At 40.8% G+C, this 26,416-nt stretch overlaps 1 long non-coding RNA gene across 2 annotated transcripts in view; it reads right to left on the reverse strand.

Annotated features, from left to right (window-relative positions):
• LOC103279183 (uncharacterized) overlaps positions 1–26,416 on the reverse strand; it is a 70,892-nt gene that overhangs the window by 11,162 nt on the left and 33,314 nt on the right. The gene's annotated exons all lie outside the window — the stretch shown is intronic.

Consider the following 26,416-nt stretch of genomic DNA (forward strand, 5'->3'; position numbering starts at 1 on the left):
GTACCTGTCTGTGCGATCTTATGGGATTCTTTCCGGCTTGTTCTTCCTGATGACGTGGAGGGGATTCTTGGGTCTGTGAGGGCGACCACCTGCGCTCTGGATCCTTGTCCTTCTTGGCTGGTGAAGCTGGCCAAAGATGGGTTGTTGGATTGGTTTGTGGCTATTATAAATGCCTCCCTGGTTCAAGGGTCAGTTCCATCCTGCTTTAAGCAGGCGGTAGTAAAACCATTATTAAAAAAGACCTCGTTAGACCCATCTGTATGTAACAACTACAGGCCAATTTCCAACCTCCCATTTCTGGGCAAGGTTCTGGAGCGGGTGGTTGCTACGCAGCTCCAGGAGTTCCTCGATGACACCGATTTTCTGGACCGCTCGCAGTCTGGCTTCAGGCCTGGGCACAGCACCGAGACGGCTTTGGTCGCCCTGGTGGATGACCTCCGCAGGGAGCTGGACAGGGGGAGTGTGACCCTGCTGGTTCTCTTGGACATCTCAGCGGCTTTCGATACCATCGACCATGGTATCCTTCTGGGGAGGCTCGCTGGGATGGGACTCGGTGGCACGGTTCTGCTGTGGCTTCGGGCCTTCCTGGAGGGCCGTTCCCAGATGGTGAAGCTGGGGGAAACCTGCTCGGACCCCTGGCCATTGACCTGTGGGGTCCCGCAAGGGTCTATTCTATCCCCCATGCTATTTAACATCTACATGAAACCGCTGGGAGAGGTCATCCGGAGTTTTGGAGGGTGTTGCCATCTCTACGCAGATGACACGCAAATCCACTACTCGTTCCCACCTGACTCCAAGGAAGCCCCTCGGATGCTGAACCAGTGCCTGGCCGCTGTGGCGGACTGGATGAGGAGGAACAAGCTGAGGATCAATCCTGACAAGACAGAGGCCCTCCTGGTCAGTCGCTCGTCAGATCGGGGTATTGGGTGGCAACCTGTGCTGGACAGGGTTGCACTCCCCCTGAAATCACAGGTCCGCAGTTTGGGGGTCCTCCTGGATTCAGCGCTGACGCTTGAAGCGCAGGTGTCGGCGGTGGCCGGGAGGGCTTTTGCACAACTCAAACTTGTGCGCCAACTGCGACCATACCTCGTGAAGTCTGACTTGACCACGGTGGTCCATGCCCTAGTTACCTCTAGACTGGACTACTGTAATGCGCTCTACGTGGGGCTTCCCTTGAAGACGGCTCGGAAATTACAACTGGTCCAACGCTCGGCTGCCAGATTAATAACTGGGGCGAATTACAGGGAGAGATCTACTCCCCTGTTTAAGGAGCTCCACTGGCTTCCGTTCATTTTCCAATCCCAATTCAAGGTGCAGACCATCATATATAAAGCCCTAAACGGTTTGGGACCCACCTACCTTCGTGACCGTATCTCCTACCATAAACCTGCCCGATCTCTGCGATCGTCAGGGGAGGCCCTCCTGTCGCCACTGCCTTTATCCCAGACCCGCCTTGTAGGAACTAGGGAGAGGACCTTTTCTGCTGTGGCCCCCCATTTATGGAACTCATTGCCTATTGAAATCAGGCAAGCCCCCACTCTTTCAAACTTTAGGAAAGATCTAAAAACATGGCTCTTCCGATGTGCTTTCGGAGAGTAACTGTTACATGCTTTTGTTACGCCCCCATTATTTATCCTCTAGACTGTCTGCTATCTTTTTCCTTAGTTCCCTGTGGTTTTATTCTTATCCTTTTCTTATCCTTTTCTCACCCCGAGTTTTTAACTGAGTGTTAGTGCGGCCTGCCCTGTTATATTGCTCTTTGGATTTTGTGTTGTACTGTATATGATTCTTTATTGTATTGTTGTAATTGTATTATGATATGTTGTTTTTATATTGTGTTATATTGTATTTTCCCGGGCATGGCCCCATGTAAGCCGCCCCGAGTCCCCATTGGGGAGATGGTGGCGGGGTATAAATAAAGTTTTATTATTATATTATTATGTACCCTTTATATTTTAAAAAGTACAGCAAAAGTGCTATAGAACCTAGGTACAAGTTCAGCAAAATCACTTAGTATCATTCTTTTTGGATGCTTCCATTTGGATGAGGGCATGCTAAGGGAAACTAGATATGTTTTAAAAGGCATTCCCTAAGGGTAGCAAATGAGCACATCTAGGCAAAAAGTTGGAGGCTTTTCTTTCTTTGATTTTAGTGGCAGTAGAGGAAATGAATTTTGGGCAGTAATGCTCAAAAATATGATCACACCATAAAGGACTCATGTGAATTTTATTTATGTATAAATCAACATTATCTACACTATAGGCAAGAAAAGAAGTCTGTGCACAAACTAAGTAGAGATGATATCACCTGGCAGACATATTGCTAAATGCATTGTACCAACAAAATGCATATTATAAAAATACAGTATTACAGTAGAGTCTCACTTATCCAAGCCTCGCTTATCCAAGCCTCTGGATTATCCAAGCCATTTTTGTAGTCAATGTTTTCAATAAATAGTGAATTTTTGGTGCTAAATTCGTAAATACGGTAATTACAACATAACATTATTGTGTATTGAATTACTTTTTCTGTCAGATTTGTTGTATAGCATGATGTTTTGGTGTTTAATTTGTAAAATCATAACCTAATTTGATGTTTAATAGGCTTTTCCCTAATCCCTCCTTATTATCCAAGATATTCACTTATCAAAGCTTCTGCCGGCCCGTTTAGCTTGGATAAGTGAGACTCTACTGTAATTAAACTTGCTCTGGGACCATTGTCAAAGGATGACCCAATTTCCATTAGTTCCCGAAAAGAATAAGGTTATGGGAAGAACAGCAGAATTGAAGTCTGCTTGTCCTATATCTTGCCACCATAACCAGTGACTTTTAATGTCCAGCTCTGTATATTATGATTTAATATACAAAGCTTTACAGAGAATATTTTTCCTTATTCCAAATAATGTAACTCAATCCAACAAGCTCTGCTTCCAGTGTAACACCTTTACCAATTCATATGTGGTTCCAACATAATGCCGTAGGTCAAGTAAATTCTCCAGGTAGCTTCAGTTGATAGCAACTCGTGAGAAAGTGCTAATGTAACCAAGTCAGGGGTGTTTAACCTGATGAAGTAACCTACAAACCTGAGAAATATCAGTTCATTCAACAACTGCTTGAAAAAAAATACTACCCACTTTCCTGAGGAATTACACTGGAAGAGCAACTGTGCTCTATTTAAGTTGCTCAATGAATACCTGACATAAACAGAAAGCTGAATTTAGAGTTTCAAGTCCTGGAAGAAAAGGAAGTGTGGTGTTTTCGTCTTCATTTATGACACACACAAAGGCCAGTCCATCAGACCAGATTTTTGAACTTCCTGTTTATTCCTTTCTTCCCGTTTCCCCCAATTTTTGTACCATCATGTATAATGAAAGGGAGCACAACACCCATTACATTTGTGGTGACTTAGGGCAACCTTGGGAGTGCCACCTTCTCACAGCCTCAAAAGAAGGCAAAACATGCCAAGACAACCCCATGATAAGTCAGAAATGAATTGAAGGCACACAACAGGTGATCTAATACATTTCTCAGCCCTGAATGGACATTAAGAGTGAATTCTACAACCCATGTCAGCTTGAGAACCTGTTACCAGTGAATTGCTTTAACAATATTCAGAAAGAAGTTCCAAAAGCCTGGGAAGAATGGTGTACATGAAGCACAACTTTTTGGAGAAAATTCATCTAGATGGAATCTGCTGCTTTGGCCAACTCCATAATGACCTTAGAATGCCATGGAAACAAACAATTGTGGTTGTATCCTTTGTGGGTATCTGCAGTATTTCTATGCACAACAAAAAAAATCTGCCACAATTGAGACCTTAGAACCACAGGGATTTCACACTGGCCTTGGAGACACTGTGAACCATTCACCTTTCTAGTGCCTGAATTTCATACTTCACATCAGTATCAAAACAGTCATTTTGTACGGTGCATAACTTCTTACTGAATATTTCACATTGCATGCAGCAGAGATTCATTTTTAGTTGAACACGTATTGAACTTATTAAAGTTAAAGTGAACAGGCAGTTCGCTCATACTACTACCCTACACATGGGACAGCTTAATGGCATTGCGATTAATATATGCATAAGTACAACCTGCATTATCAAGAGTAAAAAGCAAGTTAACGACTCGATCGCATATAATTACATAGTATTAAAAGGTCCAGCATCCAGCTCTGAAGTCAGAAAAAACTTCTACCTTAGCACCAGTGCCTTGGTGTAACTTCCTAATGCTTCATTCTAAATGTGCTCCTGATCAGCTGGGTGCCCACTCGAGCTTTCCAGCATTAAAAGAATTTCAGCATGTTTTTAAACAAATAAAGAAGGCCATTTTAAATGGCGACTCAGAGGGTAATATTATCTCTGCTAGTGAATGGGAACCCAATAGTAACTTCATTGATTTCCATGAGAAAGATTCTCTCCCATTATGTCTCTCCGCAAGTGGGGAGAAGGAGACATGCTATCTCATCTGAGCACATTACAGGAAACACAAGCAGAGACGCTAGGAAAGGGATTCAAAAAGCTAGCGTTGTATGCAAATCTATGGTAATAGATGTCCCTACATTAAACAAAAAAAAAACCCCAAGAGTTGAATAGTTGGTGCTTTCTCCAGACCCGCATCAAAGCCTTAGTGCAGTTTCTAACTCTGCAGTTTAATAGAAATGTTTTAACATGTAAAGTTGATGAAATGCAAGAGGGAAAAAAACAAATAAATAAAAGCAAGATACGAAGCCAGCCAATACAGAGGTATTTTAAGCTGCTCAGAAGGCAGGATATCATGAACTTGCTAGTGACAATTAGTTTAAATGAATTCAAATAACAAATACACATTTCATAGATGATGAAGTTTCACACTGGTTTTTTTTCTTTTTATCTTTAAAAGAAAACAATGCTAATGGCTTCCTTTTTCCTACCCTCAGTGACTATTTACTTTCTTGATGTGGACTTTCAAAATACAAAGACATCTTGGCAAGTTTTCAAAGTCTTTCTTCAAAGTAAACTCTTAAGTCTGTTTTTTAAAAAAAAAAAAAACAGAAACATGAAGAGTATTCCTCAATAAGTAGAATTTATAACATACCATATATATATATATATATATATATATATATATATATATATATATATATATGAATGCAAAAGCCAGTCCAACAACTGTCCATAGATCCATTTGTCAGGGCCTCCTCTGTTGCCCTGGTGTATGAAATTGATTTTGTGAGAAGAAACTAATCAAAGAGTAAGCAATTACAAAAAAAAAAAACTTTCTATCAAAAAAACCAGAAAACAAACAAAAGGGAAGCATTTCCATTATAAAAACAAACTTCAGAGAATAAAGTTACTGGTTTCACAAGTTTTAGTTGAACATGTCCTGTTTTCCAGAGTGTGTATACAGACACACACAGATCCATGTGTTCCCTTCTCCGTGAATGCTTATGTTCCAAGGAATGACACCAACACATTTGGTGAGTGATTTAATTTTTTTTTAAATGACCTGATCATATTCTATTAAGTATTCATTGACATTATACACTGTCTGCACATCTTGCTTTTATTCTTTATGCTACCAGGCTCCTTTGAAATGCACTGTGTACATCACTCAGGTGTAACAAATCATGCACATTGGTAAGAAAATGTATAATGTCACGCATTGTCCTTTTCGTCCTCTACAGTGGTTGTTTTTTTCAAAACCCTAGAATGGGTTATGCTGTGTCATGTAGACTACATGTAGATCAGGGCCTATTCAAACTACACAGTTATAGTCCTACTATTTCAATTTAAGTACTATAGGTCCCTCCTGGGATTGACATCTTAGGGAAAGACCTTTATAATTCCCAGACAGAAGTCTTGTGCCACCCCACAATATAAATTCCAGGGTTTAAGTGGGTGGAACCACGGCAGTTAAAGTGGAGTAATAGCACTATAATTGTGCAGTATAAATGGGCAACAGCTCAGCAGTCTTGCACTTTGTGTAGTTGGGCTTCTCATTGCAAATACAGAACAATAGCTTATAAATCCACATAGTATCCCACTGTATAATAAGCAGGAGCACTGGTCTACCTTCGGCTTTGAATCCAGAAAGAGCTAGAAAAGCAAAATCCCTGAAAAAGTGGGAAAATAAACACAAATTTTAAAAATCAATATTCTTTAACTGGGTTGCCATGAGATTTCTGGGCTGTACGGCCATGTGCCAGAAGCATTCTTTCCTGATGTTTCACCTGCATCTATGGCCAGCATCCTTAGAGGTTATGAGGTTATCTCACAACCTCTGAAGATGCCTGCCAAAGATGCAGGCAAAACGTGAGAAAAGAATGCTTCTGGAACATGGCCATACAGCCTGGAAGACTCACAGCAACCCAGTGATTCCAGTCATAAAAGCCTTCAACATCACACTGTTCTTTAATCTGTGAGAACTCCTTTCTAGGAATTTCTAGGTCCTCCAGCACAAATCTGTGCTCAATGTTTGCTAGAAGATGATTGTGGAATCATGCTGGAGGACCTACAAAAGTGTTCTAGCCACCTCATTAGAAAGCCTTAGCAAAGTGTCCCGCTTTGAAGGGGCTTCCATGAGGACAGTAGGAGAAGCGAAGTGAATCTGTAACCCCACATGCTGCTCCCTCTCCTTAATGCTTTCCCCATCAGCTGGGGAAAGTGTCACCATCATGGAGAGGCCCAATGCTGGCTCCATTGGTGTCAACACAACACAGGATGCCTCCCATGTTGAGGCGAAATTATCCAATGACATTTTCACCCCAATTAGGGGCAGGATCTATGCCAGAAGTCACACGACATTGTGTGATGTCTGGCGTTGGCCTCCATCCCTCCAGACAGGGTGAAAGCATCCTAGGACACTTATTTCACCCTGCCCGATGAGTTCGTAAGAATCTCTAGGTCTTCCAGCTCAACTCTATAGTGTATATCATACTGGGGATTGTTAGAAAGAACGTATTTCTCAAACCCATGAATAATCAAATCAGCAAAAATAAAACTCACAAATGTGGAGGGCATAATAATAATAATAATAATAATAATAATAATAATAATAATAATAATAATAATAATAATATCTCAGCCAGCATTTGGAAATAATAGACATTGACAAAATTACGATCTGCCAACACGTATTTCTCAAACCCATGAATAATCAAATCAGCAAAAATAAAACTCACAAAAAATGTGGAGGGCATAATAATAATAATAATAATAATAATAATAATAATAATAATAATAATAATATCTCAGCCAGCATTTGGAAATAATAGACATTGACAAAATTACGATCTGCCAACTGCAAAAGGCCATCCTACTGGGATCTGCACGTATCATCTAAAAATACATCACACAGTCCTAAACACTTGGGAAGTGTTTGGCTTGTGATTTTGTGATACAAAATCCAGCATATCTATCTTGTTTGCTGTGTCATGCAACATCGTTGTGTCAATAATAATAATAATAATAATAATAATAATAAGAAAAAAGAAAAAGAAAAGAAAAAGGGTTGGATCACTGATGTCGTCATTCCAAGTGACAGTCGCATTGACAAAAAACAACAGGAAAAACTCAGCCGCTATCAGGACCTCAAGATTGAACTCAAAGACTCTGGCAGAAACCAGTGCAGGTGGTCCCGGTGGTGATGGGCACATTGGGTGCCGTGCCAAAAGATTTCAGCCGGCATTTGGAAACAATAGACATTGACAAAATTATGATCTGCCATCTGCAAAAGGCCACCCTACTGGGATCTGCGCACATCATCCAAAAATACATCATACAGTCCTAGACACTTGGGAAGTGTTCGACTTGTGATTTTGTGAAACAAAATCCAGCACATCTATCTTGTTTGCTGTGTCATAAAATATAATAATAATAATAATAATAATAATAATAATAATAATAATAATAATAATTTGATAAAGCTAATTGATTTATTCAATCCATACTATATATTATAAAGCATGCACACATAGTCTCCTGCTAACTTTTTCTAGTGCCCTGTTCTGACAAGGCAGCCAATGTTCCCTGAAACTTTATTAGTCAAAGCTGGATATCTCCTGCTCAAACAGGGCTATGACATTGGGTATTGTTGTAATGTGGATTTGGAATGGAACATTAGAAAAGCTGCATTTTTCCCAAACTTGGCCTTTGCCTTCTTAGCTAACATGAAAGGATATTGTTTATGAAAAGCTTAGTTATAAGTCTACCACCACAGGAAGCCATTTTTGTCCCAGCTCTAAAAATTCGAGATAAACTAATATGTTTGTCTGCTGAATATGTCAGAGATAATTTCAAAATTATTACTCTTCCCAGACTCCTTACATGGTAATTAAAAGACAAAAACTTCTGATTTAAAAAAAAAAAATCTTGATACTAGTCGTAATGTGTGTCTCTTTATGTTTAGAATTCCAAGTATAGTACAAACGACTGATCGACAGATTCGATATCCACGGTTTCACTTTCCCCACTCCACACCCAGAAATGTTTGTAGGTCTCGCTAGTATTCTAGTGCTCTAAGTAAAGCAGAGAACTTTGGAGAATGTACAGAGTAAGTTTTCCTTGCACGAGGAAGAACGAATGCCAATTCTCTTTCTTTCAGAGCAGGCATCTGGAAATGGAAGACACAGAGTTAATGGAGAAACGAGAGGGAATGAAAACCAGAGCAATTCAAAACAACAATTATCATCATGACACAGGTCAAGCACCCAGGAGTCAGGACTGTTTCACAGAACAGAACAGAAAAGTTGTTTCCTTTTTCCACCCTGCAAATCACTCCATGGGAAAAGATGTTCACTGTTTCTAGCAAGTCTGTTTCTTCTGATTTTGATGCAAGAAGAGGAGAAGCAGCCCTGGGTGAAATTTCTCTATGATTCAACTCTTAAAAGCATTGGAGCTTTTCCGATATTGGGATGTGACAAACCTTTGTGCAAAGTTGGGGCTCTTTGACTCTCTCTGCTCATTCCTTCAGTTGCTTCTTCTGACCATATTTGTCCTGAAAAAAATAGCTTTCTGGATTTTTTAGTATGTTTTTGTCTAATGGGAAGCACATATATACAAAAAATAATTTTCTGTCTCTCTCTTTCTCTTTCCCAAACACACACACACACTATTTATTAAACTACCAAATTGTAATTCTAATCTATAAAAATAGCCTGGGAGCGGGTAGGAAAACAAATAGTTATGTTCAGTGATCCCTCCTTGAGAAAATGTTCAAATCGTCATTTTGAAAAGTCGCTCTCACTCCTGCCAGAGACAGCTGTTCTTCATACATGCTGCAAATGTTTCCTTTAAATTCCTGAGGACACACAAGTTTTGATACCAAGCCAGGATCTCAGGAACTGGCAAAAACTAAACACACCCAGGGCTGCTGCTTTTACTGTCCCAACAAACTTTCTCCCACAACTATAACAGTAAACCTTTTACTCCCATGACATCCCACATTGTGCGATTAGTCAAATAACCAACGTCCTTGTCCAAACAAAATACATTTTGTCATTTCTTGAAAAAGGTTACCTTTCACAGAAGTATAAGGTTTCTGACCAGCAGGGAGCATATGTCAACATTATCTATTATTTCACAATGTCAGAACCAGAAAGGGAAGGTGGGTGGCGATGTTAAGAACAACTTGAGCAATTTTCTAAAACAGGCATTTGAGAAGTACAAAGCCAGAATGTTTTGTCTGATTTTCGCTGTGTCAGCAACCTGAACTCACTCCCTCCACCTCCTCCTCTTTGCAACAGCTACAACCACAAGAACAAACCTAAAGCAGCAACCGGTGACCCACTGCCTAGTTTAGTTGCTAGCCGGAGCCAAGAGTTTGCGGCACTCAGGAAAGTTTGTAAAAAAAACATCTCCCAAGTCACTGTCTGTACAAAAGAAAAGATGGTGGTGAAATCTAAGAGAAGCCTTGAAATGTGACAGGCTTCATATTCTGACCTTAACTACACATTTATCATTCTCACTGTACAAGATCTATAAAGGGATGGAGGATAGAAGGTACAATCAAATCAGATTTAGCCCAAACTGATTACCTATATCATGTCATGAAGTTAGTATTTGGTGATTGACAGGGACCCCATCTACACTGCCATATAATGCAATTTGAAGCTGTACTGTATGGTCGGCGTAGATTCATCTAACTGCTCAGAACTGCATTATATGAGTCAAACTGGCAGTATAGGTGGCACCTGGATTGCTCATGGAAAGAGAAAAGAGAAAGGACAGTAGCAAAGCAGCAACAAGGGAAATAATTAGAGATGTGTGTGAAATTCATATAATTTCTTCAGTGTCTTTCGTGTCTTCCGTTTATTCGGAAGCATGAAACAGAAAGCCCCTCTCCCCACAAGAAACTTAGCTCAACACGAAAGCCTGCATTCGTGTGGAGCCAAAATTTCATGCATGCTTCTTTTCTTTCTCCTCCTCCCTCCCTCCCTCCCTCACACCCACAATGCCCCACATTCACTCACGGGAGTCACGGCCGGGTAGCCCCACACTCAGCATCAGAGCAGAAGGAACCACTTCCCCTCCTTCCTTTTTTGGAAAGTCTCCTCCATTTTCAGGAGGCTTTCCGAAAACAGATCAGCCCCCACAACAAAAACCAGAAACGAAATGAGACAAGCTTTTACCCGAATGCACACCACTAGATATAATGCCTCTTCTAAATAATGGCACAGTTCCATGAAGAAATTATAAAGGACTTAGTTCACCCCCATAATACAGTACTTCCACCCTGGAAAATAAAAATGACACCAATCTGTCCAATTCTCTGCAATTCTTTACAGGTAGCTTTTCTCTCCCCAAAGCACATCCCTCTGAGTTATTTTCTCCATCACATGATATGTAGATTATTCATTTCTGCAGCAAATATTAGTTTTGCATATAGCTCCATGCCTAAATCAAAAAGAGTAAGATACTACCATATATCTGAATAATGAAAACACTGTGGTATACTTTCTCATGTTTAACGTAACACCAGGGAATACATTTTATAGCTGCTGAGTAAATGTGCTATAAACTGATGTTTTCAACCCTCATGACTCAGAATCAGCTTCTAAGAGAGATAGCTAAACTAACAGCCTTTCTTAAACAAAAGTAAATAACCCACTTTAAAGTGAAAATGGGTTTTTATCATGTGTTGAACAAATTATATTTTATGAGAACAGAGTCAAGGTAAACCACAGACAAGGTACTAGTCAAAGTATTCTAAAATATTTACTGTCGCTGTTGCAAGGTTGAATCCAAGCTAAGTCATGCCAAGCAGAATCACTGAAATGAATGGTCTGTGATTTTGTCATGACTAATGCTAAATCCCAATAAATTCCAACATCCACCCTTTTCTAACTGCAGGCACTGCCCACCAGCTGAGATGACACTAGACCAGCTGAAAATGTGCTAAATCTAGGTTCCTTTCAGTTGAATGGCATTACCTTGGCCTAACATTGTGCCAGCCCTGTGGCTATGTCCCTGAGCTGTTGGAACATTGGATCAAAAATGCAACTGAACTGCTTTTTTATCCTGCCTGTTCTCTACCTCATTTCTTGGTTCTTGGGCTCTTTGAGTCTCCTTTAAGGAGATAAAGTGGTGTATAAATAAATATTATTATTATTATTATTATTATTTTATTATTATTATTATCATGTTCTGTGAAAATAATATTCTGTCAGCAGAATGCTGAAATAGGTGATGCAAGTGCATATCTGCTTTCAGAAAAACTTGTGCTCAATCCTAATTTTCTGTAGCCAGCACACCTTTGAGTTATACTATACAGTGATCCCCCGCTACTTGGAGGTTCGCTTATCGTGAACTCACTGTTTCGTAGGGAACAAAATATCTCTTTGTTTGTTTGTTTATCCACCCCATTGCTGTTTTTAATAGTTAAGTGGCCTTTCTCCCCCTTGCAAGCCCTGGGGAGAGTGAAGCCTTTCCTATTGGTGCCAGTGGGCCCCTTGCTTTCTGCTTGCCATGTTTATTTATTTATTTATCTATCTATTTATTTATTTATTTTTATAATATTTATATCCCGCCCTTCTCGCCCAACAGGGGACTCAGGGCAGCTTACAATAAAACACATATATAAAAATTGTACAATGCACTATAAAACAGTTAAAATTATTAACTTACATCAGACATTCATAAAACACATTCTAAAATACAGATGGGCATGTTCAAATTTAAAGGACTGGATCTGTTGATTGAGTTCCAGAGTACATAACAATAATTAGTGTTGCTAATTGTTATTCGAAAGCCTGGCCCCACTTTTGAATAAAGTTGCCCTGGCTGCCTCTGCTCCTGCAGCCAGGGAAGAAGAGTGAGGGCGGACGGCAGCAGAGGAGTCTGGAAGAGGCAGCCAGGCTTCTTTTTCTGCCGGTGCTCCAGTCCCGCCCCGGTTGGGTGCCCTATGGCAGCCATGGCGTCGGCAGGGGGCTTCTTCTTCCCAGAAGCCCCCTGTGTGGCAGGTGGTCCTGGAACATAACCCCCACGATAAGTGAGGGAACACTGTATACCCATTTGGATCCAACCCACAATCTAAGATTCTAATTCAGATGAAGAAATCCCTAAACTAAAAATCTCAGAAATATGTCTAGAGGAACCCAAGGCATACATTAAATGAGAACTGGCCACTTGTTCGTAAATTATGACAGCACCAGCAGTTTTATACCACCACAACTTAGGTTTTTGGTTTTTGCAGAATTCTGTTCCAACCATACAACAACCAGGCCTGCTCAGTAGATGAAATCAAGGCCTGAGTCAAGATATTGACACAATCGTTCCCAAACATCCTCTCCAACATGTTAATAATTGAGCTCCTTTATATACAGAAGATCTGAGAACGCTGAAACTATAAGGATAATGACTTGAGCATTGATGGAGGACATGATATAGAAAACATCTTTGCTTCATTGCAATATGAGTAGTGAAGAAAGTGTCTTCAAATTCACCTCCAGCCAAACTATTCTGAGTGATGGGAGGTCTAACTCAGACACCTTCCCCCAAATCCAGTTCTAGAACCTTCTCCAGTTTACTATTATGCTTTTAATGGTCATTTTATAGATACAAATCTCTCAGTTAAGACGCAATTTAGACATTGTCATTATTGTCAGAGAAGCTAACAGGACGGTATTCAGCAAATCCATAAGTAAGATTACATCAGATAAATACCGCAGATGTGGACCAATGGCTAGGAAGAATAAAGCGGGCTACTTGTCCTCTCAATCCCTGTCCATCTTGGCTGGTTGTCCAGGGAAGATATGCAGTTAGATCTCAATTGCAACATATCACTGATGCATCTTTCAGAGACAGAAATCTTCCATTGCATTGAAAAGAAGAAATTGTATAGCTGTTGTTCTCAACCTGTGGGTCCCTAAGTGTTTTGGCCTACAACTCCCAGAAATCCCAGCCAGTTTACCAGCTGTTGGGATTTCTGGGAGTTTAAGGCCAAAACATCTGGGGACCCACAAGAACCACTGTTCTAGAGGGGAAAGACTTCTCTAGACTCCCTGGATTGTAGACCAATATCAAATTTTCCACTTTGGGCAAGGTAACTGCAAGAGCAGTTGCCACCCAACACTGCAAAATTATCATTGATTAGAGATTTGCATATGAACAAAATATGAATCCAGTATTTGTTCTGAAAGAGGAAGATGCATTCTTTCTTTACTTTTAGATGAAGCATTTGATTTCTCCTTTGAAGATACTGTTTCAGGCAATTCCTGTTATCTGAAAGACAATTGAGTCTTTGAGAAAATATTTTTATGGATTTCTAAGTACCTATATTTAAACCAAAATGTATAGCTCTTTTGTCTGATTAGTCTGGTTTCATCTTGGGGGGATGATCCCAGGTTTAAGTACAGTAGAGTCTCACTTATCCACATAAATGGGCCAGCAGAATGTTGGATAAGTGAATATGTGGGATAATAAGGAGAGATTAAGAAAAAGCCTATTAAACATCAAAATAGGTTATGATTTTACAAATTAAGTACCAAAACATCATGTTATACAACAAATTTGACAGAAAAAGTAGTTCAATAGGCAGTAATGCTACGTAGTAATTACTGTATTTACGAATTTAGCACCAAAATATCATGATATATTGAAAACCTTGACTACAAAATGCGTTGGATAATCCAGAATGTTGGATAAGCGAGTGTTGGATAAGTGAGAATCTACTGTACCTATATTTAAACCAAAATGTATAGCTCTTTTGTCTGATTAGTCTGGTTTCCTACCATTCATCTTGGGGGGATGATCCCAGGTTTAAGTATTACAAAAGACAGAGGGAAAGTTCTCCTTATCCATATTCTTTGTGAAATACATATTATTATATATATCTCTATCACAATCCTCTTTTTTGTCTTTTCTTCTCATGCAAAAAGCATCAATTCTTTTTCAATTTAACCCAGAATTACTATTACTGTTGATATGGTAACTATGGCCATCTTGGTAATCTCCCACCATAAGGGAATCTGATATTCCTGAGTATAAATTTTTGAATACTGCACAAAACAGTTAGGGACTAGAGATTTGTATGTGAACCTTGCTCTTGGGACTGGGAGCAGGATTATCCTTTGGACTCTGTATGTAGGAAAAGAGATAATGAAAAGAGATGAAAAGATAAGGCCAAAGGATACTGCTGCATTCTTTGAAAATTAGGAAGTGAAATATGAACAGCTCCATGAATACACTTTTTATTTTAAAATTATCCAAAGGTGTTTTTTTAATCTTTGAGGGTTTATCGTATCTTCTGGAAATAGAAATTACATGGGAAAATTACCCAGCAGCACACTGGACGCTGCTGACAACATAAACATACATTTATCCAGAAGCATTAGAGTTTCATGCAAAACCAAGTTATACTCAAACAGGATTTAAAGCTTGTGGTCAGATCACGAAACCACAACTAAAACAGTTTGTTTATTTAGCCAAGTATTACACTGAGGCATGCGTTTCTAGACTTTTTTTTGGTCAGATGTATTTATTTGTCCCAGAATTATTTAAAAATTACAGGCAGGGGATTAAAAGCAAAGCAACGAATGTCTATTCATGTTTGGGGATGTTTTAACGCGTAAACAGTTTCCTGTGTCGTAGCTTTTTTATTGCTTATTTTGTAGGGCTCTATAAAGGCTCTATGATAAGAGGGCCATTGGGTGGAATTTCTACATATTTTGTCTCTTGGTTCAGGGCAGCTGGTTTCTTTCCTCTTAAAGGAGAAAGTATATTTATCACTCCAGCAGTGACTCAAAACAAACAGGAAGTCTTCATCAGCAGACTCCTGGGCAAAGCAGATATTAAGGTACTGGCAGAAAGGAAACAGGTCTCAGACTGTGGGAGAGAGATGTACAAAGCGTGAATTGCAAAGTGCTAGATTACACCGATCTGGACAATTATTCCAAACCAGCAAATATATTCATATTTATTCCTTAACCAAGAAAGGACATTTCCCAAGAGATCTGTAAAGGGTTTTGAAAGTGTTTGCTTATTAAGTTTCTCTCCCATGTTTGAGTTTGCCTGAGGAATGTGACCTGGATACCAAGGGGCCAATACTTTTGGCGAACCTATGTGGCCAAAGAGGAAACGTGAGGCAAAGTGTTCTAATGGTTTCTCTCCTTTCCTCCCCCTCCTCAATCCCCTTTTTTGATGCAGCTGCTGTGAGGAAAACCACTTCTTCCACCCACGAGAGTTCCCTGACCGATTACTTCATGTAAATACAAAATTAGGCCAATAACGTCTATCGCCTTGTAGGTTTAAGGCAGGAAAAATAGCAGTTATTAAAATAAATATTACTCCGAGACGATTATTTTTAAAACATCATGTTGGAAGGCAGCAGTCATTATTGTTCTCTGAAACATAATCTCCAAGGGTGACTGGAATGTGTCTGAAGAATGGAAATACATTGGCTGCTAAAACACACATAAATAAATGTTAACAACCCATAGGCCAACACTGACTTTATAGATCCTTATCTTCTACTGAACACCATTGTATCACCCTCTGTTCCACAGCAAATAGGGCTTTCTTATTTTAATTTTCCTGCGTCCCAATAAAGTTTCAGTATGCTATGGACAATATGAAGGGATTGCTTAAGTAATCCCTTGCCTTGATTAAATTATGTAAGAATTTACTCTCACTTGCTCAGGGATCAATTTAGTATACATTCTCGGGGTTGACTGGAATACTCACATCCACAGAATAAACTTACAGAACAATCCCATGGATATTTACTTAGAAGTAAACCACACAGTAGGAGCCAGAATAGTACACACTCTTACGACCTCATCATATAGGGCTAGATTCGCTGTCAAATGCCGATATAGCCCCAGTCACCAATGGAGCCAGCTGGCTCCCATTAAACGACATTGTGCTGTCTCCGTGGATCCAGAGGGACAGAACTGGCATGCCACCACCACCCTGACAACACAAGAGGCTTTCCATGTTGCCCAATCTATGGGGGGAAGCTGCACACTTAATGTTTCCCCCCATGTGATCACCCTCCTGGCGAGGCGGGCGATGTGAGGTGTGGGGTGCTGGATTCCCCATGCCTCAAGGCGAAGTGGACCACCACCTCCTTCTGCTGCCAGCTATCTGATGAGATGGTTATTTATTTCGTGTCAAAAGCATTGCATAACAAATAAATTTTAAAATGATGAAAAAAAAGGAAAATCACAAGTAACTAAATAGTTTTCGACCAAAAGCGGGCAACAGCAACCGCATTGTCCGTAGCTTTAAACAACTCCTCCTCCGTACATAAGGCAGGACATTGTGGGTAAGCATACATATGCGGGGTTGTTTGTTCTGCTCCATAGTCACACAAGGTGGAGGATTCATCCAGGTAGTGCCACCTTGCCAAGTTGTCTATAGATCTGCCCACTCCGCTTCTGAGTCTGTTCAGGGACTTCCAAGTTGCCCATTCTTGGTTTGCCCCTGGAGGAGGACCCTCATGGGGGGCCATCCAATTAGAATTGCCAGGTTTAGCTGCCCAGAGGGACACCCTTGCTGCTACTGGAGGAACATCAAGAGGAGTGGTGGTTCTCATGAAGCCCTTCCTTGATTTGAGTCTGGTGGGAGGAGGCTGATAGTCGTGGATGACAGTCATTGGATGATGAGGTGGTTAGCCTCAGACAAACAACTGGAAGGCACACAACAACAACAAACCTCACAGTGTTCAAGAGGACATATTCCCAAGAGAGTATGTTTAATCTTAAACTAGACTTAAACTAGTTAGGAGCCCTGAAAGCACTTGCAGTAAGGTATTCTAACTGAACAACATTCACACTGGCCTCCAACAGACAAGAGTTCTTTCCCCCACCCTGGACCTTCCACAGATATATAAATCTTCCTTGCTTAGTTTCTCCATACACCTCACAACCTCTGAGGATGCCTGCCATAGATGTGGGCGAAACATCAGGAGAGAATACTTCTGGAACATGGCCATACAGCCCGGAAAACACACAACAACCCTCCGAACACCATCTATTTTGTAGGATCCTGGTAGGAAAACACATATTAATTGTGGCTAAAGTGTAGTGTATGGGATGCCTCCTTCTCAAAAGCAAGGAACACACAGGGCATCAGTTCCCTCTGGTATCATAGAGCTTGAAGGGAAATCCAATATCCTCTTGGGGAAACCGATGCTTCATAGAAGTCCCTGTTCTCCCTACCTCGGGAAAAGACAGCAGTTTCTAGCAGCTAAAGAGGTGTGCTTGAGAAAATAATTCAAACATCTAAAGAGAATATTTACTGATAACTTCCTGCATGCCACATTTACAGCCATCGAACCACTTCTATTTCATTGAAATGTATGGGATCTCTGAAACTGACTGGTAGGTGAAGTGCACATATTGCTGCTACTATTTTCTCCCACACCGACACACATCCCAGCTGCACCACTCCTCCAAACTCTTGCATGAGGCAAACTTTGACAACATACAAAGTAAGCATTAACAGGACACAACAACGGTGCTTGCCAATACAGAACAGAACATGAGTCCCATGACAGCCCATGAGAGTCCCCATCTCCCTGCCAGCTTTTCTGCTGTTCTTATCTCCAATCAGTGACTGGAGATAAGTCAGCCGCTTTCCTTCCTCCCACACTGCAAGGAGCCTTTGATAAAAATTCTGTTGGTACCAATGAGGGCTTTCTAAAGCTCTCCTTCAGGGTCAGATGGCATTAGAGAAGGCTGATGCTGGGAAGCAGAGGATTACCTGTGCCCACTGTGCTTCAACTTCTCACTGAAAATAATTGTCCTTCCCCTGATGCATGTGGCTTTTAAAAACTATGTTTTTGTTTGTTGTGAGTGTTCAGATGTGAGTATATATTATTTAAGAAGGTCTGAACAATCATGTTGGGAATGACATGCCAGAAGTCCCCCTCACTGCTTTCATTCTGCCTTGGTGTGCTTATCCAGAAGCAAGCCATCCCTCAGTTCAAAAAAAAGATCCTCAGCCTGACACTATTTTATTTATAATATATTTATTTAATTAATTTAAATTAGATCCCAACTTTCTAATAAAAAGAGTCCCCTACTCCATTACTGCTCTGCAATTCCACCTGGCACAGTTCTCTTATGGTTCCTGCTAATGGGACAGCATGTTGGAAGCCCACCATACACAAATGGAGTATATGGTTGTGTTTGATACTGTATGATTCTTTATCCTTTCTGATTTATGTCAACCTAAAGGTGATCCTATCACAGATTGTTCTTGACAAGCTTTCTTCAAAATGGGCTTGCTGTTATCTTTCTCTGAGACTGGGAGAATGTGAGTTATCCAAAGTCAACCGGTTGGATTCCATGGCTGGTCAGGAATTTACACCCTGGTCTCCCAGATTCCTAGACGTTAATCTGGCCCACAAAGCTTTCGATGCCAGGACAACATAGTTACATTTATACAGCCTTACAATTACAAATAATTCTTTAAGGCTGGTGTGGCTCTCAGTGAAAATGAGTTTGGCACATCTGCTGTAGAGGGAAAGAGTGTTCTTTTTAAGGCATATCTAAATTAGAAGGGTATATGTGTGAGTAGAAATTTACAATGCCCATACCATTCTCCCAAGAGAAATAAATGAGGCATTAGTCCATAAAAAGCGTTATCTTTTATTTATCATTGTTCAGATCCATTTGCCCCAAATCTGAGCACTTACATTCATAGAGCACCCCTTTCTTGCTTCATGCACTTCACCACCAAATCTGCTCTGCTCCCACCTCCGCTTTCACCTCACCCCATGTCCTTGCAGTAAACCTTTCCTTGCTTCTTCCAGTCCACTGCTCACTTGCCTCATGTATTTTGCCACTGTCACAACTTGCTCTCCCAACTGTCCAATTCCCAGCCTTGCTTCACCTTGATCCATCGCACTACATCACTTGCTTCTTTCCCTTCACCCACAAGTATCACCCACAGTATCCTTTACTTCATATATAAAATTCCCAGGTGAATTTTTTTTGCCGAACAATTTGGCTACAAAATATTTCCACCTTCTGCTCCATATCTTGGCTTCTACAAGGTCTAGATTCCTCATTTTAAAAAAGTAATATTTGGTTGATATTTCAATTCTGCAACAGGTTGCATGATTTGAATGTAGCTAAATTGAGTACAGTAGAGTCTCACTTAACCAAGCCTCGCTTATCCAAGTTTCTGGATTATCTAAGCTATTTTTGTAGTCAATGTTTCCAATATATCATGATATTTTGGTGCTAAATTCGTAAATACAGTAATTACAACATAGCATTGTATTGAACTGCTTTTTCTGTCAAATTTGTTGTAAAACATGATGTTTTGGTGCTTAATTTGTAAAATCATAACCTAATTTGATGTTTAATAGGCTTTTCCTTAATCCCTCCTTATTATCCAAGATATTCACTTATCCAAGCTTCTGCCGGCCTGTTTAGCTTGGATAAGTGAGACTCTTCTGTATATGGCAATCCTATGCTGATAAAACCATGCAGGTGAATTGTTAATTGTTAAGGCTTCTGACTCATCTCCAAAATAGCTCATTATGTATGAATAGGCAGATACAGATATTCTAAAATCTGGGGTGAAATCCCAAATTGAAAACACTTCTGGTCCTGAGCACGTCAGATTAGAGATACCCAACCTATATGTGGAAGGACAAGGAGGAAGAGAAAGAGAAGGAAATAACAGCAGGAGTATAATTGTGTTCTTTACTTTCACATGGAGCCCCCAGTGGTGCAGTGCTGGCAGGACTGATGACTTGAAGGTTGGGTTGCTGACCTGAAGGTTGCTGGTTCGAATCCAACCAGGGGAGAGCACAGATGAGCTCCCTCTATCAGCTCCAGCTCCATGCAGAGACATGAGAGAAGCCTCCCACAAGGATGGTAAAACATCATAACATCCGGGCATTCCCTGGGAAACATCCTTGCAGACAGCCAATTCTCTCACACCAGAAGCAACTTGCAGTTTCCCAAGTCACTCCTGACACACACAAAAAAACTTTCACATCATATGGCCACTTAACACATTATACATTTACAGCAAGAAAAGAAGCCTGGCATACATTCATTCATACATACATAGATTATTTTGCTTGAGAATCGAATATCACAGCTTAAAATGATAATTTTTACTATAACTCTGAGAATTCCTAGCACACATGACCACCGGCCCTGCCGGTTGGGCTTCCTGGGAGATGTAATCCACCAGATAATTTTCCAAGCTCTGGCACATACACTTACAATTTCCACATATGATAATCTACATGCAGGTTATACTTCAAAGTAGCACTTTATGAGTACAAAAGCTGTAATGTTTAAAATGACCCACTGTGAAGCTGAGAGCATTATGGTGAACGGTCAAATATTTTTATCCAGCATCTAAGATATTGACTTGATAGGCTAACAGGAAGGGTTATGCATACATCTCCTAAACTCTTGTTCGGCTTAGTAACTACAAGCAACCTAAAATAAAGGGCAACTGTGCACTTCTAACTCTCTTTCTCTCTCTTTCTCTTTTCAGCTCAGTGATTACAGAAAACCCACAGTGCCAGCTTGAGCCTGGCAAGGCAACTAACACTGCACACAAAAGCATCAGAAAGGATTTCCTTTTTAAAGGAAGAAAACTTCAATGTCCATTTGAAGTATGGAGAATGCTTATAATGTGAGGGGAAAGGTATTTCCCTGCCACCCCATTGATTATTCCCTCACTAGTGGGAAATTCTCTTTAACCTGTCTTCCTGAACATAGAGAATGTTATGAATTAGGAAAGAAATGATATACTATCCTAATGTGATCATGTCATGGAAGCCCTAATGTGCCAAAAGTATGAATAATTTTTAAAGATTGTGATGGTCAGCTTAGTTCATCACACTGGCAATGAAGGTCCACATAGTTAAAGCATGGTATTCCCCGTAGTAACCTATCGATGTGAGAGCTGGACCATAAGGAAGGCTGAGTGAAGGAAGATAGACACATTTGAATTGTGGTCAAATTCTTCATCTGACTGAACATATCGAGGAAGGCTACGAGAAAGGCTGCATCACGGGAACAGTTTTTGTGGACCTTACGGCAGCCTATGACACGGTGTAACATAGAAAAATGCTGCATAAAGTCTACCATATCACCCGGGACTTTGACTTTACAAAAACTGTCCAGACCCTCTTAGAAAACCGCAGCTTCTATGTGGAATTTCAGGGCCAGTAAAGCAGATGGAGGAGGCAAAAGAATGGTTTACCCCAAGGCAGCGTTCTTGCACCAACCTTATTTAATATCTTCACGAACGATCAGCCACAACCACCACTCACAAAGAGCTTTATATATGCTGATGACCTTGGCCTCACAACACAAGCAAAAGATTTTGAAAAGCAACTCACCAATGCCTTGAAAGATCTCTCCAGCTACTACAAAGAGAACCACCTGAAGCCTAGACACAAGTGTGTGCTTTCCACCTACATAACCGCGAAGCCAACAGGAAACTGAAAGTTACTTGGGAAGGCCAAGAGCTCAAATACTGTTTCCATCCTAAATACCTTGGTGTCACCTTAGACCGAACACTAACATATAGGAAACACTGCATGAACACCAAGCACAAAGTAACATAACACAATAACATCCTGCGGAAACTGACTGGCAGCGCATGGGGAGCAGACCCACAAGTAATAAGAACATCAGCCCTGGCCTTGTCTTTCTCAACTGCAGAGTATGCCTGTCCTGTTTGGCACAAGTCTGCCCATGCAAAGCAGGTGGACATAGCACTGAATGAAACATGCAGAATCATCACGGGATGCCTTAAACCTACACCTGTTGATAAACTCTACAAGTTAGCTGGCATTGCCCCCCCCCCCTGACGTGCGACGGGAAGTCGCTGCTAACGGTGAGAGAAAAAAGGTCAAACATTGTGAAAGCCACCCACTGCATGGCTATCACCCTCCTCCCACCAGACTCAAATCAAGGAAGGGCTTCATGAGAACCACCACTCCTCTTGATGGTCCTCCAGCAACAGCAAGGGTGTCCTTCTGGGCAGCTAAACCTGGCAATTCTAACTGGACGGCCCCCCAAGAGGGTCTTCCTCCAGGGGCAAACCAAGAATGGGCAACTTGGAAGTCCCTGAACAGACTCAGAAGTGGAGTGGGCAGATAAAAAGACAACTTGGCAAGGTGGCACTACCTGGAGGAATCCTCCACCTTGTGTGACTGTGGAGCTGAACAAACAACTCAGCATATGTATGCTTCCCCACAATGCCCTGCCTCATGTATGGAGGAGGAGTTGTTTAAAGCTACAGACAATGCGGTTGCTGTTGCCCGCTTTTGGTCCAAAACTATTTAGTTGCTTGTGATTTCTCTTCTTTTTTATTTTATTTCCATTATTTGAAATGTATTTGTTGTACCAATGCTTTTGACACGAAATAAATAAATAAACTGTGGCGTTGGAGGAAAATTCTGAGAGTGCCTTGGACCGCAAGAGGATCCAACCAGTCCATACTCCAGGAGATAGTTCCCGACTGATCACTGGAGGGAAGGCTATTAGAGGCAAAGATGAAGTACTTTGGCCACATAATAAGAAAAGGAAAGCATGGAGAAGAGAATGATGTGGGGAAAATGGAAGGAAGAGGGGCCGACCAAGGGCAAGGTGGATGGATGGTATGCTTGAAGTGACTGGCTTAACCTTGAAGGAGCTGGGGGTGGCGACAGCTGACAGGGAGCTCTGGCATGGGCTGGTCCATGAGGTATTGAAGAGTCAAAAGTGACTGAACGAATAGACAACAAGTTCTTTTCTGTCACGCGCTGGGCCTGTAACTATTGTCTTTTGTATAGGACGTATACTTTATGCCCAGCGGGAAGCCAGGGCACCTAAAGAGAGGTTCTTGAGGATTTCCCTGAAAAGGATGGCCTTTTGAGTCTTTATGAAATAACAGAGTCTTTATTGATGAACAAATAATAAATCTTCAAGGAGTCAAATGACACTTCAAGGTTTCCTTAATAAACTGTTGGCTTTTCAATCTTGTCCTCAGGGGATGGGCAATTGGCTTGGGATAACTATATTTTCTCTGGAAGAAGAAAATCCCCTTATAACCTCTCCCAGGTTGTCTATCATATGGGCCTAGCTGATGTGGGACCTACTACCGATTCCAAATGCGTCTGGGCATCGAGTAGACCTACCAACCAAGGCTTGCAGATGTTTCAGCTGGGGTTCCGTGAATCTGTGATGCTGTTCTCTCTCCGAGGTTTCTTTGAAAACTTTAGGGCTGTTTCCCTCAGGAGCTGTGAGGCTGAGAGGCTGTAAGCTCTCAGCCAGAGCTTTTGGGACCTTTTCCCCTGGAATTTCTGTTTCTGTTTCTGTTTTCTCAGATGTTCTATATCCCTGGATGTTATTGAGATATGAAGCTTTTCTATGGGACGAGCTGCTCTACGTCCTATAGCTTAGCTTCCTTAAGTGAGACTGACTTAAAAATGGCTCTTTCCCTCCCAGACCCCTGAACAAAGGGTGGAACCAAACATAATGATGATTGACAGGTGACCTGTCCTATGACTGCAAACATTAGCAGCAAGAAAATAAAGTTGGAACTTCTGGTACAGCCGTACCAGCACAAGTTCAAAAGCCCCATGTAGAACAGCATAGAATACTAAACATTGGAAAAACATCTTGAAAATAAAAGCTGCTCAACAGTGGGACATGCTGCCTTGAAGTGTGATATAGTCTCCTTTTCTAGAGTTTTTCTGAGGCTAGATGGCCATCTGTTAGGAATTCTTTGATGGTATATTCATGTATGACAAGGGATTGGACTGGATGGACCTTGAGACATCTTCCAACTGTATGATTCTATGAGATTCTGGGATACAGAACTGGGCATTTTGGATTTGCTGTCAAAAAAGGTAACATTTCAAAGCTCTGCTTCTTTCCTGACCTTTCAGTCTTTACTCTGGCCCCTTCCACACTGCCCCTATATCCCAGGATCTGATCCCAAATTATCTGCTTAACCCAAATGGAGTGGAGACTCATATAATCCAGTTTAAAGCAGATAATCTGGGAACAGATTATGGGATATGGGGCAGTACAGAAGGGGCCTCGGGCACCTCCAATTAACTCAGTGCATGGCTTTATTAGAGGTGAACCTAGAAGGTATGCTGATTTAACATTCTCCATGTAGCGGACTGGAAGCCTTAAGTGTAGTTAAAATCTAATGCTTGGACCTTCTCTAAGATAAGGAACCTAGAGATCTCCAGAACACTAAGGGCCTTTCCACACAGCCATATAACCCAGACTATCAAGGCAGTATCTGATTTGAACTGGTTTATCTGAGTTTACACTGCCATATAATCCAGTTCAATGTGGATTTTATACAGCTGTGTGAAAAGGGCCAAAGTCCACCTGGAGGTCTGAACCACAGCAGCCATGGAGATGTTCTCTGTTAAGTTCTCCCATAACTCTTAAAAAGTAGACTTCCATGTCCCCTGCGGTGTTATTACACAGACCATGAGTCCAGTATCAAGTGGTTTCCCAACCCTGAAAGTGGCAAACAAACCCTAAATGCCAAGCCATGGCACTGAGCCAACACAGTGTCAGCATGAAACTCTCTTTAAATGTGGAAAATTGGTATTCAGCCACCTGGATTCATTATTTTTAGCCTATTGTGATTTTCCTTTGAACAACCTTTCAGTAGGCGCATAGAAAAAAGGCCCTCTCTATTTATATTTGAACTCACCCACAATAGGCATCCATTCTGACTGATCCTTCGGGGACTGTACATTATAATGTCCTGCCCTGGCCAACAAAAACGTGCAGACTCGAAGGAGACCTGGGAACATGCAGAAACATTTGGCTGTAGATCTGTCTGAGTAATTGGTGATACTTCACATAAGTGTAAATGAGATGATGCCAAAGCAAGAGCTAATGACATGGGCCCAACTAAAATGTCATGAGGAGAAGTATGGACACTGCCATGCCCTCCCAGTTTGGCAAGAACAATCCTGTTCTCCTTCATTTTCACTTACTTTTAAAATGTTCAGGTTTCTCTCTTCTTTGGCCTTCTGATTTGTCTAAGGAATGGGTAAAATTCATGAACTGACATTTTTAGAACCAACTGATATTTAGTTGATATTATGCACAGTTATATCAGTTAACTTTGATCCAAGTTGTGTTTCCATTCCCGTCACATACACTATGCAGCAGAAATTAGGAGAATTAATCTCAAGAGACTGAAATATTTGCACTCTTTGTCACTACTTATATTTGGGCTCAGTTCATATGTGCAATGTATGGGGTTTTTTTAAAGTTATTTCTATTTTTTGTGTTAATGTTTCTTACTGTCTAGTGTCTATCCTCATGTATAAGTCTAGAAATTTTAGTCACAAAATAACACTCAAAAACCTGGGTTGACTTATCTATGGGTCAATGTAAGTACTATACCTTAACTTTTATCTTAAAAAGGAGACATCTCCTTCCCTGAGTAGAGTAGTTAAAAGGGAGAGCATAGTCCATCTCAGGAGAAGCTAAAAACCTTCTCTATTCTCTTTCTCAAGGCACTATTTTTGGACTTTTTGAAGCTCTGAATGGGAAATGGCATTTGGCGCCTGGAGGCAACACTAGCACTTTCCTACTCCTTGGAATGACCTTCTACTTATCCACAGGTCACATCAAAATCCATAATTTTGACCCCAAATCCTGTCCAACTTATACACGAAGTTGTATATATGATACATGTTTTTCAAGATTTTTAAAAAGTGAATAACTACAAAAAGACTTTAATATATTAGTTAGCAAAGCATTTTGATTTCTACCTTTTTAAATTGTCCGAAACAAAGTAAGCTACATCCAAAGTAGCCATGTAGAACAGTCTGCTGACAATAAAATAGATTGACTGATTGATTGTGAAGTAATAATAATAAATAATAATAAAACTTTACTTGTATACCGCCCTATCTCCCCAAAGGGACTCAGGGCGGTTGCAAAACATTCAATTGCTGGAAAGAAAACCATACAGACAATAC

Source organism: Anolis carolinensis, chromosome 1 (genome assembly GCF_035594765.1).
Source record: "Anolis carolinensis isolate JA03-04 chromosome 1, rAnoCar3.1.pri, whole genome shotgun sequence".
NCBI classification, from domain to species: Eukaryota; Metazoa; Chordata; class Lepidosauria; order Squamata; family Dactyloidae; genus Anolis; species Anolis carolinensis.